General features: G+C 38.7%; 1 protein-coding gene across 1 annotated transcript in view; it reads left to right on the forward strand.

Annotated features, from left to right (window-relative positions):
* The first annotated feature begins 5,479 nt into the window (after window positions 1-5,479).
* The window catches only part of LOC136778809 (uncharacterized), a 38,339-nt gene continuing 27,492 nt past the window's right edge, over window positions 5,480-16,326 (forward strand). The window contains exon 1 of the mRNA XM_066735935.1: window positions 5,480-5,523. The gene's annotated coding sequence lies outside the window, so the exon portion shown is untranslated. The remainder of the gene's footprint in view (window positions 5,524-16,326) is intronic.

Here is a 16,326-nt window from a genome sequence, read left to right on the forward strand (position 1 = left end):
AGTTTATCCAAGCTCCGTCCGGAGAAGCCGATTAATCTGCGGCTTTGGACGGATTCCACAGCTTCGACAGTTACTTAATTAACGACCCCTAATGACTCCTCTCACCTCTCTCTCTCTCTCTCTCTCTCTCTCTCTCTCTTGCTTCCTTATCATCCCCCCTCCCCATAGCGTTTCGTTATTGTACAGAACACCATGGAATGACGCAAAATAATGGAGGACCATTTCATACTTTCTCCATTAAGTATTCTCCTGCAAGAGCCACAGTCACGTCCTTGGCAGGAGTTAAATTTCCGACCAGCACTTTTAAACTAAGTGGCATCGAGCGCGAAGAGAGAACGATTACGGAAAATGTCAAATCTTCGTACTTTAATATAGATTTCACTCACCCACACACATATTCTCAAATGCACTATTAAGAACGTTGCTGAAATGTGCATTTTTTAGCGAACGCAAAAAATAATGAAATGTTTAATGACAGGGAAAATAAAGAGAGGAGAGAGAGAGAGACACGGATCGAAGGGTAAGAACCCAACGCCATCTTATATATCTATAGCTACTGCTTCTTGTTCTTTCCTTTGATAAGCATTGACGATAGTGGCTTGGATTTCAGGAAAGCTCGCGAGGACTTTCCCAGTCTGCTCGAAGGACAGGATGGGAAGGAGATTTTGAAAGTGACGCCAACGTCTATTGGTTCCAGAGATCTGACCTCGGCGCGCCGTGACGGCGCTTCAAGTTTCTCCTCTTTTGGCATTTTTCAGGATTTTCTTCGTCTCCTTCATCACCCTCGGCTCGTTGCCCGCTCTTCCCTCTTCGCTCGCTCGCTAGCTCGCTGGCTTGCTGCCTTGCGCAAAAAGCAAGAGTCACTTCTGTTTTCCTCCTTGGAGAGCCTAAAGAAAATATTTTCTCATCCAACTTACTCGTCTATCGTGTCTCTTTTAATATAAGCTCTACTCAAATTTCCCCCTTTTACCCTTTAATATACCTATATTTTCCATAATACCGAGTCTTTCGATCGTACAATCGTTCTATTCCAAATTTTTGCCATGAAAAAGCAACAATTATATTTTCATATACCTGCACTACTCGTGTATAATTCCTTTCAGCCACGAAGAAAAATGAAGGAACGTTTTGAGATTAAATTTTTCACTCGCACTCGTAGATTATATTCGCTTATGCAAATAACTTTTTCTAAAAAGCTTTCGTCGATTGTGTACGAGTCGCTTATCAGTTCTGTTGTTAAAGTCAGACTGAACTTTGCTTCCATTTTCTCCCCCTCGCTCTAATACCAAGTTAAGGGAGAAATTCATAACTTTTTAACAAAGTCAGATCTCTTGATTAAAGGAATCTAGATTTATTTATTAAAAACGCGATAGTTTATCATGCCTGCGACCAGAGTGACTTAATCGCGACTGTTTATCTATTAAGTTAATTTGGTTCCTTGGCTGTATATGCGCTTCCAATAGCTCATAAATATTCCCATCCATCAAGTAACATTATCCTAACACACTATAGGCTCTCTCCTACATTTTTCTTCCATAGGTTTGACGTGTTTGCTCTCGCACCGTTCCCTTCATCTTCCCACGCGTCTCCCTAGATCAAACTGAGAGACAATCTGTAATAGAGCGAGCGTAAAATTGCACATGCTTCGGCTATAAAAACACGAGGGATGAAGGAGGAGGAAAAAACAAGTGGAAGAAGACAGCAATATTACAGACTCACTGACTGATTTCCGAACAGCAGCTGCTCTCGACTTGTTCTCGCTTGAACGACTCTCGCGAAACAAGAACAAGGTTCGACGGAATTCGCAATCGCTCATTCTTTCTATAATCATCTCCCCCCCCCTCTCTCTCTCTCTCTCTCTCTCCTCAGAAACCTTTCACTCTTTAAGCAGGCAAATTCGTTACAACGCAATTTTTACCACATCTCGCCAGACTTAATTAGTGTCCGTTCTATGCGTTTGGCAATAGAAGCTTTCCGGATTGTTGAACGTGAGATCTTACCGATCCTGGACGTTCCACGTATCGCTGCTCGTTTCTCCTGTCCATCAACGTCCGCGAGTTGATCGAATAATTATAAAATAGTGGAATATGATTTTTCGGTTGAAATTTTTATCATTCTTTTATTGATACTATATTATACATAATTCTATTTACAAATCTTTATTTAGTGTATATTATAATGATTCGAGGAACGAGTATGTTAAAACTGTAAAGTTCTGTTCATCTCACACGTAGCTTAGAACTGTGCTATATATATGTATATGAAGCAGGTAATTAGTGGAATAATGTGAAATACGTGTAAGCCTTGGTATGATTCTCTGGCTCTGAATTACATTTCCGATGTATGATACCAATAAGGTATTGATCCAGTGAATTAGTCTAGTAATAACCTTGTACCGACTTTGTCAGAACAAAGTAGGTACACATAATCGTGTAATTAATAGATAATCGATAAGTACAGGTGGCTGTTTCATCAGTTAATTAGGATACGAGGGACACATTTGGTACGAAATTACTGACGTTTGATTTAAGAGGATAATAGAATTAAAAAATACAATTTTCTTCGACTCGTATTTTGATCGATAAAAAGCGGTTTAGCCAAATTCATCGTAAAACACATATTATCGTTAAATCGAAATATATCGAAGGTAACAAGTACTCGTAATATGAAAATCATATTTGCTATTGAATTTCCAAAGTTTCGGAGGTGCAGGGTACACAGCAACAGATTGCGCGGCGGCGTTGTAGCAGTAGGTAATAGCAATAGGAAGCTGCAAGGATGGCTTGCAAAATGAAATATCTCGGTGGGAAATTAAAATGCCAGTCTTCTGTGAAAACACGCGGTCTGCTTACTTATTTATTCCATTAGGCGAGCCGGTTGAAGGCGTCGGGGGTCTTTTTCGTGCATCGGTACATTCGCGCACGGCTGATGTAGATTATTATTATGAGCGGAGAAATGGAAAAGAAGGAAAAGTTAAAAGTGGAAAAATTATCGAAGAGAGGCGCTCTTGTTAGAGGCAAAAACTCAATTGAAAATATTGCACGTGCTCGATGCAAATTAATTCTTACAGCCTTTTACGTACAGTGATTGAATAACGATTTTTTCAGGATCATAATAAGACGAATGAAGAGATCTTTGCAGCACTAATTATTCGCACGCAACTCTACGTACCTCGAGGTTTTAATTTCGATCTTCGTTTTTCATTTTTTTACTCTCACTTTCTCTCTCTCTCTCTCTACCCCACTCCTCAGTCAAACGTTAGCATTGGTCAACGATTGGATCGCGTACTTAAATACAAGCATCGAGTCACACATTCAGGAACCTCTCACTACCAGCAAACCCGATAGCAGCGGCAACTCTCACCTCTTCTGGCTCGCGCTACATCAGATTCTCGTGTAATGTAACGGGGAGGGGGCTCTCTACTTTCTGGAGAATGTCCTCTTGTCAAGGGAACTCGGTGCTCGGTAAAATCGCATTCAGTGTTTCGGCAGACGTCCAGTCCATCTGGTTTAAAGCGCGCGTCACGTGTACGTTCGGATGTACCAAGTGGTTCCTCGATAAGGTACGTAGAGACACTTTGATATTGGATCTCTCGATTTGTCCCAATCCCAAAACTATCTACTTTTATCTCGAGCATCTCGTCCCTCCAGCACTTTAACGATTTCATCCATCACCCCCTGTTCCTCCAACCCCCACGCTCCCCCTTCTCCCTCTCATCAAACTTGCTCCACTCGAAAGAGACGTTTATTTAAAGCTTTAATTCGATCCACGTCGTTTACAAACCTATTCATTTGGTTCCCCATTAATTATCAGTGGTGTCTTTAAGAACGTTCGTGGAACGACCGAACACTCTTCTCTCCTTTGGTCAGGTGATTCCTAATTAATTCCTCCTAGTATCAAAAGTTATTAGAAAAATTCCAGGCTTAAGGGTATTGTCAATGTCGAGTTTTCTCGATTTTAGATTTTTAATCAACCGATACGAGATACTTTATACTAAAAAACTGTTAACCATATATGTATTACGCGTATACATTTCATCAGGTTTAAAATAAAAGCTGAAACACAATTGAACAGGGTTTAAAATAACCAGGGAACGGTTATAAAAAAAAGAAGGAAAATTCAAATTGAATTGCCTGTGTTTCATCATTGATTAAACTTTCTATGCAGGTAATTTGTTTGAAGGAAATTTGATGCAAAAAAAAAGCGTACAGCGAAGATTGACAATGTTGCCGAATATGTTAGGCACGATTAATTTGTGTCGAGAGTGAAATGCAGCAGACACCTTGTATGCTATACCGCATCCAGCTCGTTTCCCGCTCTAATCGAGAGGAAATCATTTGTTTGGTTAGACTATCGGGTGTTCTCCGCTGAATTCGATTGGTCGTATCTGATCGATTGGTTCTTGGTTTGCATAGCACACACATGCATGCATGCTCGGAGTAAGCTTACCAGCATTTATAAAAACACCCTAACTCAAATTGCAATCTCCATTCCATTAGTTAGCAAATCGTCTAATACGTGTACCATTAAATTTCTCTTTGTGCCATTAATTAACGTAAGATACTTCCGAAATAATATTTGTCGAGCAAAGACGATCATTGCATAAAGTTTTTTTCCACGTAAAAAGGGAAACATGTAAATTCATGTATGCAAACCGAACCGCTTGTTCCATCGTTATACGCTGTTCTTGCATACGGAAATTCGTTTCAAGTTTTAAACGTTTGTATCAATATTTACGGAACCTCTAATAAATGTCCTTAATTTGACTGGTTCTTAGAAAAATATTTGCTTTATTTGTTCTCTTTGCTTAATTACAATTGTAATTTCGTCTCAACTGTGTATTTAAATGCAGTATGCAAATGTTAATTTAATTACACAGGATTTACATTTTATGAAAATACTTTGCTGTATTTTATTATCCTTCTATCATTCCTCGAGTTAATTAAATTGATCCTTATTTGAGAGATCCGAGGTGAGTCTAATTTCTGTGAGATGTATGTTATTCGTAGGTGTTATAGCCACTCGAGGCAAGCAACTGTGAAATTTATCGATTTTATTAGAATGCGATGGAGAATTCTATAAATTTCAGTATTTTTCTTGTGAATAAATAAAAAAGTATGCTATTAGACAAAACATCGGTATTCCTGCACTATAATAAAAGCAAATTGAATTAATTCTAGGGTGGAGAGTCGCGTGTCGCTGTCAGAGAAAGGACAGAGGAATTTGCATCGATGTAAGATATACAGCGCGGAAAAAATCTCTGACACGTTCGGCGTTTTGGGCACGAGTACACAGGAAGATTCGAACACGTGTTGGGAAAAGTGAGTGCGTGTGTGTGTAATACAATACGTGATCTGGTCGGTGCTTTGGTTTTCGATTCTCTCACTGCGTTTGGCGTGACGCAATTTACAGCGTCATCGAAGGAGCCGGGGACGTTGAGGTGATAAAAGGGGGAGGGGAGAGGTAGGAGACGAAAAAAGGACTTATCACGGAGAAGAATTTCTTCGGACAGCCCAGCGAAAGGTGAGTTTAAGAACTTTAATGGATCTTGTCTACCAACTTTTGAAGATCAATGATTGTGAAAAGTTTCCAATCTACAGGAAGAAGAGTCTTGTGTAATTTTCGATTAGCGGCAAATTGACGGTTCTATACACTGGAATATTACTCTATCGACGTCTTTCTTTCTTTTCATTATAGTTTACTATTAAATCATCGGAGAGGTCTTTTTTAAACCTGTAAAAGTGATAAAAAGATTCGAAAGTATAACTTTATAATTTTGATTGACCTGCAAACTACTTAAGGTTTGTCTAGATTTTCAAGAATTAGTCCTTGGGAGGGGAATTAACGTTATTGCATTTCAAAACTAGTGAAATCTTAAATTTAATCCAGTGTGGTTGAAACGTTATTAAAATTTTAATTAAAAATTTACTGTGTTAATTAAATTGCTTTTGTTGGTTTGGCCATAATCGAAGATAACCCTTGTTTCTCAATACTATAATTTATTGGTCTATATATATATAAACGAATTTGTCGAATATTTGCTTGTTAATTCACCTATCCATACCAACACGTAATCCAGTTACGTTGCTTCGACACCACAGGAATGTACGGAGAATATGGAGAATATGCTCCCGTATGGCCACACGACTTTAATTTACCATTACAAATACATTTACCTTATACAATTGAAAATTAACTGTGTTTACGTACGAATATAGATATATATAGAACATATGTTTGCAGCAGCGTGCATTTTTTAATAAAACTTTGCTTTATGTTTTATCCACAGTGTACTTGTATTACCAATTTTTCATTAAACAAAGAATTTATTTAATATAGAAGCAATCTTTTTACCATGTTAACCATATTTTAATGATTGAAACCCGGAATAAATTGTAGGTTGTGAATTTTATTATACGTATATGCAATTTTAAAAATACCTTGGTTCTTTTTATTTAAACATTGAACTGAATATAACCAGTGGCAAGAACATCGCTGGTAACAAATATTTTATTTCATGTTGAATGCGAAAATGAATATAATTAAACCATTGTAATAATCTGGACTATCTGATAAAGTTTTGCGCAAATTAAATACCATCATTTACTTTACTCGGTATCATTTGTTCTCATCTGTTAATTAGTTCTGTTCATATTTTCTTCCTGTTAAATTCATGTTCATCCTGTAATACGAAAGAGCAAGTATTCGGTTCAAATTTGGTTTCCTGCAGTAAAATAAAATAGTCTGTTTTTTTAATAATGATAACGAATCTTCCGTATTTAATTTAGCGAGGTTGTTAATTTCAAAAAGTTTTTTTCCTCAAGCCTTAATTAATTAACCTTTCTGAAATATAAGAACACGTACGTACCTTTGTATATAGGTCAATCCTTAAATATACATACACGTATTCTTGTTTAACTCGAAGCCCTTGTGATTGGTAGTACTGTTTCATTAGATGACGCAAAGTTGAATTTCTATATTGAAAGTATTTAACTAGTAGAGAGAGAGAGAGAGAGAGATCATTAGCAGTGGTTAATAACATACACTAAACTATTATTAGTGCACGTAACTCTAAGATGTATCAATTTTTTTGTGTAAGACCTTTTCAATGCAAATGTAGAAAGGTGCTTCGAAAAGGTTCTGTGCAAAAAACTCAAATCACTTACGATTAACGAGTTAAGATTTTTAACGTTTACACCTTAAAGTTCTGGGTCGTGTTAAGTACCTCACCTCGCACATAATATATTTACAGTATGCAATTTTTCCCTCGCAACTCCTGATTTAAAAATCTTACAATTCGTGCGGAAGCAGTGCTTCTACAACTCGGCATGTTGGCAATTTCTTGCAGATTGTGCTATGCACATTGATAAAATTCTTGAACAACGTAAAGGGGAGGGGTTCGTTACAGACATTTGCTAATTAGTTATTCAATCGTTCGGTCTCTACACACACACACACACATTCAAATTATACACTATACAGACCCAGCTTATCGCTTTGCCATAGCGACAATGTAATCAAGATTGCTTCTTTATTTTTTGCTACACCTATATATACTAAATCTCCAATAATCGTTACTCCCTCCACCGGTGAATATCGCAAGAAAGACGCAATCGACACGGTTTCTCCCTAATGAGTTTCCTGCTTCATCCGACGAGCAGGTCATTATGCAATAAAAACGCACGAAACTATCCTAAATGTAAACTAATACTCCGAACTATTTACTTTCGGATTCTCGTAAGCTACTTAACAGTTTTCTCGGTGAAGTCAAGAATGAAGGAAGTGTATTGGAGTGACGGAGATAAATGCTACGGTATTCAAGTAGGGCAAGCTCACATTAATTATTGAGATCGGGCGAGGAGGAGAAAACGATCGGGCTAAGAGGAACGCGGAGAACGCGGTGAGGTGTATCGATCGGTTGAGAAATCGAGCAGCTGAGTCACAAGTTGATCAGGTTAGCAGCGGAGCTAGGAGTTGGCACAGGTGAACCAGCGAATCAGGTGTTTTTGAAAAATCGGTGAACCTGCGGTGGGGGTAGCATGTAAACTATATATATATATATATATATAATGAGCGTGGTCTGTTAATAACGTATACGGCCGATGACGGTCGTTAACAGCGTCTTCCCAAACGTCAATCTTGGCTTCGGGTGAGCAAACAGGTGCATTCGATCAGGGAACCAGGTTGCGTGAGAGATCTATGCGTCGATCCATCGAACCGTTGCAACTTCTTTCCAACCGGTTCCCTGTCTCGTCTTTTTACTTCCCGCGACTCTTGACTCTAAGATTCCACGCGAGCGATGCATCTTTGTCAAGATCATTCATAATCATTAAATTTGTGCAATCTTGCATTTCGACGAATAGTTCATCTATATACGTGCATCCCACGTGAGTCGAGCAACTTTTTTTTAATTAAGCTGCTCGACGTTACGAAATTCTGTCCTTTTACTTTTAATAAAATCTTGTAACGACGTTGCAAATGCCATGTAATTATTAATGATTTGGATAAGTTGTTGATATTTCTTCAAGATACTTATGTAACAAATTTATAGGTTCGGTTAATGTTAATGCATCGTTGACCATGAAGATAAAGTTTGCTGTTTCATTGTGGCTATATTTAGGGATTCGTGTTTCATTTGTTTATGCAACTGTGTTCTAAGGTTCTATCAACGCACTTGGTTCGGACGAAACGGTAGCTGCGTTTTATCTGGTAAATGGAGCAGAGTTGAGATGTTTCGACAAAATTAAGAAAGATCGTGTTAAAAGAAAAATAGTTGAAAGAAGATATATGTCCGAGTGAGTTACGATGAGTGGAAACTATTCAATGTTCTCCTCATTATCTGTTGCCCTGTTCGTAAGCACCTGTTTGCGCACCTGAATCACCTGGATCGTTCGTTTGTCTGCGCACCAAGAATCGTCTATCCTCCTAGCAAGCTTTACCGCTCTGGTAAGAAGACGCAAGTTTTCTTTTAATCCCTTTCCCACTTTACATTTAACCTTTCACTTTCCAATAACCTCATCCACATTAATTATAAGACTACTATTTCTTAAACTGTCATGAACACTCGATCCCACAAACAAATTGAAATTTAAAAAGTATTAATCCTGCACTCGCTTGATTTTATAAAAAAAAAAACATTGTTAATATAATTATGACATTGCGCATTTTATGCTCTTTGAATAATTATTCCATCACCCAAGGTTTTTCCTTGAAAAATTTGTAATCCTTACATATTTATCAACGAGTACCGAAGAGAACTATAGGTAATATTTGTGGGACAATATTTGCCAGAGAAATTTTGTCGAAGAAACTGGGCTTGATATTCGCCAAGAAATTTTTACCAAAGTTGTTAACGAGTGGAATTACTATAAAAAGCTACGATAGACACAGCTTATACACTAGCGCGGAATAAAGACTTTGGAGAATTAACAAGTACGACTGTTCACGGTAAATCGAGTGGCATATCTTGGCAGCGGGATTTCCTTCAATCTCTCTTATCTTGGCTCTTACACGGAGTGTGCATATTTTCTTGCTTACTTTTCTGAAAGCAAACTTGGCTAGTGCGAATGCTTGGAAATTATAAGATAAAATAGGATCAACTTGATGTATGGTACCACGTTGCTGTAAAAAAGAAGCAGGTGAACGTAATCCGTAAAGCAACTCGAAGATTTTTTCTGGATATTTTGGCTGAGGCTACACCTTCGCCAATGAAGCAAATACGATTTTAGCATAATAGTCAAGGAAGAACGATTAAACGTAATAGTTGTATACGAAAGAAAACTGTTACACTACATAGTCCAGTTTACTTCGAGATTAGCAGAGTTTTGAAGAGGCAGGTTTGCTGCTGTACGCACAGGTGGGGAGGAACTTGAGCAGGGGGCGACGCGACGTTGTAAAGGTGTAAGGGGAGGGGAATAGGAAGAGGGGAAGGAGTAGGAAGAGGAGGAGGAGGAGGAATAGTAGGAAGAAGAGGTGGAGGAGGAGGAGTGGCAGCATAAACTGTGACCTTACACCTTGCCATCAGGTGTAACACCCTACCGACTCTGTTACCCTGCTCGCCCACGCTCGCGGAATTCACCTGAAAAGGAAATCTCTCTTGTCAAGCGGTTCCTTACCTGGCTGCATAAACGTTGTAGCCTAGGATCTTCCTAGCATTCTCTGTCTCTGTCTCCCGCGCGTGCACCAATACCCTCTCGGTTCTCCACTCCCTTCCTCTCTCACCCCCCCCCCCCCCCCCCACCATGCCAAAACCACGCAACGTTTTGCGCCTGGCTTTGAATGTGGCTGTCGCTCCGTCTACTATTCGTACTTTGCTCGGCTGCCGCGACCCGCGTTTCCTCCTCGCACTCGCGTTACTCCCGTCACTACTACCGTTACAGCGCGCTCACTCCTCTAGAATTCGCGCAGTCGCAAGGAAACCAACTGGCGATTCCTGTACGCCTGGTAAACTCCGCACGTGAAAATCATCCAGACATTTTGCGCATTTGCGCTCATTCGGAGTACAACTATTCGCGCGAATACCGAACCGCTAGGCTTCTTTATTTATTCCAACATGCGGAGAGTCACCGAGTTTCACACAGCAGTAACTCCAAATAGCTCCTTCCTCCCCTTTACATTCCATTACGTCAACCTGCGAATTCCCGTCCCATTTTTCCCTGCCCCTGTCATTCCACCAGCGCGCCCAACGACACGCACTTTGTCCGGGCTAAACTTTAGGGCAGAATTTAATTGCTGCGATATCGTAAATTAAAAATTTCACGCTCGAGTTGCTCGTTAAAACACTGCATTGTTTCTTTTTTTTTTGATGAGTGATTAGCAGGTACAATGCTGCGTAACGTTTTATTAAAAGTGGGATATTGGAATTGTTCGAGGGAAATGTAGCGATTGCTTTGTGGGTTGAAGGAACACGAGGCAAGGTTTGGTAATGGGACAACGTAGAATTTGGAGAGTCGTGGTTTGGTGAGGAATGGAGGGGAGGTATTACAGGATTATTTTGAAAGGTAAAATAGTGTCGAGAGAGAAAGAGATAAAGAGAGAGAGAGAGAGAGAGTGAGAGAGAGAAAAGGTGGGGGTAAGAGGTACGAGTGGGGCAAGAGAGTGAGTGTCGGGAGGAGTTAAACGAGAGGGACCTTTGTAGGTAAGGGTGGGAGGTGTGGGCGTTGAGCCAGGTAGAAGGCTGCACCTCGGAATCCCAGGCTAACAGCAGAGCGAGGAATCGATTCGTTCGCAGGCGCAGGTTAACCGCTACATCGCCTATCCTCTCTCTCTCTCTCTCTCTCTCTCTCTCTCTCTCTCTCTCTATACTATATACCTCTCTTTCCCAAATATGGATTTTAAACCGAGATATATCAGGTGCTATTGAACCATGTCTCCTATTTACCCTGGTTTCTTCGCAATACACTCAGACCAATGCCCTTCCTACAATTTCCTCACAAAAGAAAGATTTCTACACTTTTTCAAATGATTTCCCATCTAGAAACACAAATCACCATTTATATTTTAAAATCTTATATAAAATTATCATCAGTTAACAATTTTCTTTCTGAAATTCCACCTTTCGACCAGAGAAACTATATATATGTATATAAAGGTCAAGAAACTGTCAGACTTGGAAAGGAAGGTTTATCGATGGATCGATGGATGGAGGAATGACGTTAAAACGATGGAAATTTGAGTTTTAGTCATGACATATACAGAGGATTACCGTTGGTAGGCTTGTAAGCGAATCGTGGATTAGTAATCGCGTGTGGCATTTTATAAACAGTGGCTTTGATCCGCTTACATTGGTATTAAGCATAGATAGAAAATGGTTGGTTCTGGTGTGTAACTGTGGCGTACGTGGAGTAGCTCGTTGTGGGAGCAGAGTCGAGTTTTCGAATGAGAGGGAATCGGCGCAGGAGCTTACGTACTTAGCATTTCGCTGACGCAAAAAGATACACGCGTGCGTGAGAGAAGAATGGGAAGGAAGAGTGCTGTGAACGCATACGCAGGTGCAAAACGCAGCTGGCTAGAGCGATCGACGTGCGCAGAGTCGCTGGTTATTGGTATCGAAAGATCAGGGTAGCATGAAGCATCGCAGGTAATGAATTGTGCCGGCTAGCTGGCAGGCAGGCAAACAGGTGGGCAGGCAACAGGCAAACCGATCGACCAACCAGCTCTCTTGGTTTGCACTTGCATTGCATCCTCTTTTCTCTCTCGATTTTGTTCAGATTTTTTTATCTCTCATGTCTTCATTATTTTATCTCATTTGGTATCGACTATATATATATATATATATATATATATATATGTGTGTTTTAATTTGCTGAAATTGTTTTGGAAATAAGAAGCTTATTCGTTTTATTATATATAGGTAATTTAGCATTTTGACAAAAATTAATAATCCATTATTTTCTCGTACCAATCGCCTCTCATATTTTCCCCCTTTGCTCGTCGAGAGCTGACCAGAAATATATCAAACGCCTTTGATCTTTACGATCGCTCTTTAATTAATTTTTCTTGATAATTTCAACTCGTGCTGCTACTTCACTCCACTTTTTTATATACGTGAGTCTCAGACGAAATTTATATTACACGCTGTATTTTTTTATGATTATATATATATATATATATATAAGAAAATGAGTCATTTTTCAATGTTCATTTCGTTTATTAAAAGGGGAAAAGAAGTTTTTGAATTTTTTGTTTAAAGTTAAATATATTTCGGACGAATTTTTCTTGGAAATTTAATCTTGGGGATAGACAGGATTGATGGGAGGATGTATCGGCTTGATTTTTCTGTCGAGGGTTTTGATTTGGAGGAAGAAAAGCGGTTGGTTAGGGATAGTTAGCGTGCGTTGGGTGATTTTGGTCCTTCAACTCGGTAAGAAACTATCATCAGGCAGAGCACTTTTCCTTTCTCCGTGATTGCAGAGGATCGATCCAGAGGCTACGCTCGGCTGGCGCACGAATGTTTGCTGCTTGATTACAACACAAAGGAAGCGCTGTATTGTGTGGGTGCTTGGGTCTATGTGTTTGCGCGTGTCTACGTACGATCGTCCGTGCTAGATGGCAATGTCGCGTGATAATGAAGTTTCCTTAATCGAATACATCACCGCTGCTACTATTAACTAACCATTTTAGCGAAATTACATATTTTCAAACAAATTTTTCACGGAGAAGGAAAAGAGGAAAAAATTAGAAGGGAGGAGAGAGAGAGAGAGGAGAGGAAATCTCTAATAGTTGGCCGTAACATCTGCCAATCGCAGATCGAGATTTCATATCGCGAAATTGCCAAGTCCCGAGAGTGATCGAAGATCCGGATCTCTGAACGGAAGTGGAGATCGTGCCAGGTCAAACTTCGTTCTCCGCCGAGCTAACCCTTTGATCTCTTTGACCCAGTTATATCAAGGCTTTTGCTTTCTCCGTTATTACCTCAGCCTCTACGAGGATTATTTATATCGAATAATCCGAAGACGCGAGGAAAGAAGAAAATAAAAGTATGGAAATATACAACTTTATTTATTGGGTCGGATTTAATATGGCATTTACACACGCAAATTCCCATATTTACCATAACTCTACCAAGTTGTGAAAAAAAATCAAAATTTTATGTCGATTCAGTTTTAAAAAATGTAAAGTCTATATGTCGCATAATAAATAAAAAATAAAAATTTTAAAAATCTCTGATTGCACCTGATCCCTCGATAAACGTGAACGATGCGGGTCTGCGATAGCTTTGAAATTTAATTTGAAAGCTTGCCAAAAGCAGTATGTTACGTAGTAAGCTGAGCTTTGAGCTGATTTACGATGATGATGCATCGTTGCTCTGAATTTTGGGAAATCTTCTCCATTCTCAACTATATACATATATATATATATATACGCTTACTCGTGAAAATTCTTTCGATCCTGTTGACATCGGCCACCCTTCCGCATTCGTCATCGATTTGGTAATCCGTTCGAGATGTACGGCGCATTCTTCGAGATTCAACTATTCCCATAAATGGTCGATATTTGAAAGTTGTTGTAGAGAGCGCATTCTTCTTCCATTCGGGCTTTCCCGCTTCTACGCACTTGATTGCCGAACAAAATAGCGAGGAAAAAGCTGCTTTACGAATAACGTCGAGCGAATTGCTGCTTGGAGGATCTAATTTACGTAAAAGGGAGCCTCGTGGAGGGATAAAGGAAAGAGCGAGAAGCGTCGTGTAAGCGTTTGATTCGGAGGGAAGGATTGATTTAGGTGGTAGGATTAGCACAGGGAAGCAACGTGGATCTCTATAAGTGCAGTAGTTTAGCCCACTGGTAAAAGTAGTCGAGTTTTTCCCACTTGTTAACGGTGATGATTCGAGTACCTCTTATTGTGTATTTCGACTATACATCAGAGAGAGAGAGAGAGAGAGAGAGATGCAGGGATACACGCTTCTGTCTTTATGGAAATGAAACGAGGTTGAGCTAGCGATTATAAGAGTCTATACATAGGAGGATATTATGCGAACGAGAAAGCCGCCTCTACCGGGTAAAAGTTACTCTGGCACGCGGTGAAATACTTAATGGAGTTACGTGACTAAGGTACAGCTAGGTAGTCAATAACATTTGCTTCAACAAACACGAATTTTCCACCCTTCGTTCTTTCTAATCTGAAACAAAATGAAGCTTTTTAATCACCTACCATGTCTAAATGAGAGGATTAGCTGTAGTAAGCTTGAGTATCGATTGGTGACTCTAGAAAGCCTTGTTTTATCCTTTGTGGTTTCGTTAAATATTAGCTTTTTTTTTACTAATTTTGTAGGATAAATTCAGATATATCGATGATGAAGTATAATTTATTGCACAGTGCATATTTCGAGCTGGTGGTTTGTTAAATGGAATGTATCATATTGTTCTCTTCGAGGATACTTCCAGGAGCAGTCTGTATTTCCATTACACTTAAATTTGTTTAAGCTTGCTACCCTCGCGATTACAACTGATCGAAATCTCCCCAGGAATAGCCAAAGGAGGCTAGGATCAAAGAGTATTTCCATCAATCAACAGGTGGTTTCTAGCAGCCTATATCTCTCCACTAGTTCGTACCTTAATCAAATAAAGTTCTTTCAAACTTTGTAATATTTTGCAAAAATATGATTTTTTTATGAAAATGTAGGAATGAAGACTGTTTAAATAAATTATGGTTATTTGCATTAATTAGACTACATTTATCTACCACCGTATTTCTTTATCTCATAAGAGAGACTGTTAATTCATTTACTCCAACGAACTATCTATTTATTTGCAGCAAATTACGACTTTAATCAAGCCGCGAATGTTGGTGAATTAAGCGAGTAGAAAATTTATGAATTCTTCTCCCCTGCGACTCTCGTATATTATCATTTTCAAATATTTTGTCAATGTTTCATTTAGTAGTATAATTTCAACATGGTGAATAATAATACTTATGACTCATTGTCTTCTTAACAATTAACGTAATTACATTATGCAAAATTAATAATAAATCTGTATGTTTTTATTTAATTACAACATTTACAGTGCCTCAGCGTCATAGAAAGAATTTGAAATTAACAGGTATGGAAATTTGAGGTGGTACTATATAGGTACAGGTTGTGAGTGATAAAGTGGCATACATAGTCGGACGTAGAGAAGCTTTCTGGTTTATCATGGGGCTATCCTACTTTAATCTGCATTGTACATATTTTTCTGTTTTTTGCATTTTTTTTCTCCAGTTCTTTGCTTCTGATAAAAGAACAGAAAATATTTTCTTTTTAAAACGAACTGCAAATAAGTAGCAGGAAACATAACAATAATAATTGCATTACTTTTTAAATTCCCTCCTGTAATTTGTCGCCACAGTTTCCTTTGTCAAACAGTATTTCATAGAGGAAAGTTGGTTGGTGAAATTTAAGGATTGCACGTATTTCCCCTTTGCTAACTGCAATCTATATAGCATGTTATATCCATCTTTCGATGCTAACTACACGTATATTTACCTTTAGAAATGCTTTGATATGTTTGTAAATGCAAATTTGAGAGAAAACTACGCTTTATGTTTGCACAAAATTGTTATTCGCTTCTATATCCAGGTTTCGTGACAAAAAAGGAAAGAAATGAATCATTGACAAAATCAACGTACATATATAGATATTACTTGCTTTTCCATTAAATCCTTAAACGATGTACGATCATGAGAAGTTACTAAATATATAGAAATTAATCTACATAGTTTCTCTATAAATCGTTAAACTTTATTTCATTCTGCTCATTCATTTTTCATTACATCGATGCTTCTATACCTGAAACCAGGTATCCATAAAAGACTGTTAAGATCTTTCACATTTCTTTTACATTATCACA

Source organism: Prorops nasuta, unplaced genomic scaffold, assembly GCF_024137725.1.
Source record: "Prorops nasuta isolate Cenicafe-Biocafe unplaced genomic scaffold, Cenicafe_Pnas_1.2 PNAS00015, whole genome shotgun sequence".
Taxonomy (NCBI): domain Eukaryota; kingdom Metazoa; phylum Arthropoda; class Insecta; order Hymenoptera; family Bethylidae; genus Prorops; species Prorops nasuta.